At 37.6% G+C, this 3,649-nt stretch overlaps 1 pseudogene; it reads left to right on the top strand.

The window, feature by feature from the left end:
- Positions 1 to 519: 519 nt before the first annotated feature.
- LOC100953125 lies at positions 520 to 811 on the top strand (annotated as a pseudogene).
- The last annotated feature ends 2,838 nt before the right edge of the window (positions 812 to 3,649 follow it).

Here is a 3,649-nt window from a genome sequence, read left to right as displayed (position 1 = left end):
CATTCTGAAAGAGGTGAGACTGGCTCAGCACCCGTAGGTCAGTGGTTAGGGTGTCGGCCACTGGCGGCCGGGTTGGAACCCAGCCTGGGCCTGCTAAACAACAATGACAACTACAACAAAAAAATAGGTAGGCATTGGGGAGGGTGCCTGTGGTCCTAGCTACTTGAGAGGCTGAGGCAAGAGAATGGCTTAAGCCTGAGAGTTGGAGGTTGCTGTGAGCTGTGACGTCATAGCACTCTACTGAGGGCGACATAGTGAGACTCTGCCTCAAAAAAAAAAAAAAAAAAAAAGAGAGAGAGAGAGAGATGAGACTTTGAGGTTTGTTCACATAGAAGGAAAAAGTAAAGAACAAAATCCTAAAAGGAACATGAGATCAGCCCCAAAGCTCATCTCCAACCTTCTCAGGAAGGGAATGAAACATTTTATTTTAAGCGTATGAGTAGAAATAGAAAAAAAATGAGGCCCCTCGCCCCAGCCAGTGTCCACCATTCCTCTCGGCCCTCAGTGGACCTCACCAAAATGCCATCTCAGATGGAGCACGCCATGGAAACCACGATGTTCACGTTTCACAAATTTGCCAGGATAAAGGCTACTTAACAAAGGAGGACCTCAGAGTGCTCATGGAGCAGGAGTTCACAGGATTTTTGGAAAATCAAAAAGACCGTCTGGCCTTAGACAAAATAATGAAGGACCTGGACCAGTGCCGAGATGGCTAAGTGGCTTCCAGAGCTTCTTTTCCCTAATTGCGGGCCTCACCATCGCGTGCAATGACTATTTTATAGCACACATGACGCAGAAGGGCAAGAAGTAGGCAGACCCGAGCGATTACTCTGCCCTGAAAAGTGTTCTCTCAAAGGATTGCTTCCGACATCTGCCCCACAGCTTCCCCCTGTATAAGGATTTCAGGAGCAGATCAGGATACTTAGAATATATACAAATAAAATCCAATTCCCATTTGTCAAGCAGAGAAGAAAAAGTTAATTAAATGCCAGCTGAGCTTTTGTTTTTTACATTGTTTGCATCCCCTTGCCCTCAATAAACATAATCCTTTTTCTAGTTCCAAATTCAAGAAAAAAAGAAAAAAGAGAGACTAAGATTTTAGTCTATGAAGATTTTTTTTGTTATAATCTTATCCTTAGTATTTAAATGTATTCAGTTCTATTTTACTAAAACCAGCATCTACCAATAGAAATACTTACAGTACTTATATTAGACTAAAACAAAGATCCCCAAGAAGAGGAAAAGTTGATAAAAGATAGAATATGGAACTGGAGACCATTATCCTAAGAAAAATATCTCAGGAATGGAAAACCAAACACCATATGTTCTCACTAATAGGTGGGAGCATTAGATACACACTGGCACAAAGTGACATAAAGGACATGAGATGCCAAGGAGGGGGAAGAGGAAAGAGGAGTACCAGATAAAAAAACGTACCTATAAAGCATAATGAACACAAGTTGCCCATGTCTGACTTAAGCATTATGTAAGATTTCTATGTAATAAAACACTGTACCCCCTTAATATTTTGAAATTAAAAAGAAATGAACACTAATAGGTTTAATAAGAAGAAAAAATTCCAGGAAGGACCAAAAAATAAAATCCAACACGTCTTGTTCCTGGTAAGAAATACCTGATATAGAACTGTATTAGCTAATCCATTTTTTCATTACTTTTTATTGCTCAATATTTTATTTTACAAATATATTTCATTTTTTTCCCTCAGGTGACAGGGTCTAGAAGCAAAAGTACCCCAGTAATGATGAGCACACCTGTTGCCCAGATCTTGGTTTCTAATATACTTCTCTAAAAAAAGGCCAGAGCTGCTCAGAGAGATGGCTGATTATAGGACTGGGACAGGAAATATGAAGATGTCTCGTAGTGACGGTCAGTAAGGAAATGCTACAAAACAAAACATAATGATGGGGTGTGTCAAAGGGAAGCCAAATGAAAAGTACTCCCAGTGGCCAAGCCTAAAGTACTTTCAGCAACAAAATAGAATAGTATTGAGTTGTCACTCAAAGTGTAAAATAAATATCCATGATTCTATAAATAAATAAACTGATATAAATAAATAAATGAAGAATTCTATAGCTACTCAATCTACCCTTAAGGAAGAGGAGCAAACTTCCCATGATGCATAGTGACTTCCAGAGTACAATGTGTGGACGAATGTAATGTGGTGTCCTGGACGGGGTCTCAGAACACAAGCTGAATAAAGTATGGACTTTGGTTAGATAATGTATCATTATTGGTTCATTAATTGTAACAAATATGCCATACTAATTAGTGGATGTGAGATATATGGGAATTCTGAACTATTTCTGCAGCTTTTCTCTAAAATTGTTTATTTAAAAAACTTTTAAAAAGAATGTAAAAGAGGAAGAATAGATTAAAAACTTTTAAAAAGATAATGCAAAAAGAGGTGGAATAGAATAAGTAGGAAATGATTTAATATTCCTTATAAGTAGAACAAAATAAGTCAACAAGGAAAAAATAAGGTAGATTTAACATATTTTGTAGAGAATAGGGCAAAAGTAGGACATATATGTTGTCTCAAGTATTTGCTTTATAAAAAGTTCACTTGGGGACAGGAAAGTTCATGTAAAATACAAAAAATAGAAATTTTACACTCAACATTCTTATAAATACTATGTTGCAAAATATTGTTATTAAAATGTATAACAATAATTGAAACCAAAAGAATCTTCACACTTAGATAAAAGAATTCTATAATACACTATTTTATTTATTTTTATTACTATTTTTTTATAGAGACAGGGTCTCACTCTGTAGTCCAGGCTGAAGTGCAGTGGCCCACTCATAGCTCACTATAGCCTTGAACTTTTGGGCTTATGTGACTGTCCTGCCTCAGCCTCCAGAGTAGCTGGGATTATAGGTGCAATGCCATTGTGCGTGGCTAATGTAATTTTATTTTAGAGACAGGGTCTTGCTATGTTGCCCATGCCTATCTAGAACTGGCCTCAAAAGATCCTCCTGCCTCAGTTTCCTGAGCTATTGAGATTATAGGCATGAGCCACTGCACCTGGCATAAAATATTTTATACAAGATTTATAAGTGGTACTTATTAACACAAAACATGATCAATGCTGTATTTACCAGAAAGTTCATAGTGCTATTATTAATTCTATGATAGAAAGGATTTAAAGCAGAAATATCCATGTTACCAAGAAAGAGAGAAACATGAATTCTAAAACTTGGGAAAAGAACTCAGGAAACCAGAAAAAATGGAAATTAAGGTGAAAAAACCCTGAATACTAGAAGTTGAATAAAATCGCCTTATTCTGAACTATTCCAACCAAATTCACATCAACATTACCTCAAGAAAGAAAAGCAAACTAGCAAAATTAGAAATAATAATGAAGTTTAACTCAGAGGAGTCCAGAAATTTATTAGGGAAAGTTAGCAAAATAAGTAGAGCCCAGAAAAATTTTCTTTGAAAAAATTCATTAAGATACAGAATACAGGCTCAGCGCCTATGGCTCAAGTGGCTAAGGCGCCAGCCACATACACCTAAGGTGGCGGGTTCAAATCCAGCCTGGGCCCGCCAAACAACAGTGATGGCTGCAACCAAAAAACAGCCAGGCGTTGTGGCGGGTGCCTGTGGGCCCAGCTACTTGGGGGGCTG

Source organism: Otolemur garnettii, unplaced genomic scaffold, assembly GCF_000181295.1.
Source record: "Otolemur garnettii isolate 467f Iridium unplaced genomic scaffold, OtoGar3 scaffold00315, whole genome shotgun sequence".
Lineage (NCBI taxonomy): Eukaryota > Metazoa > Chordata > Mammalia > Primates > Galagidae > Otolemur > Otolemur garnettii.
This window is presented reverse-complemented; position numbering and strand designations above follow the sequence as displayed.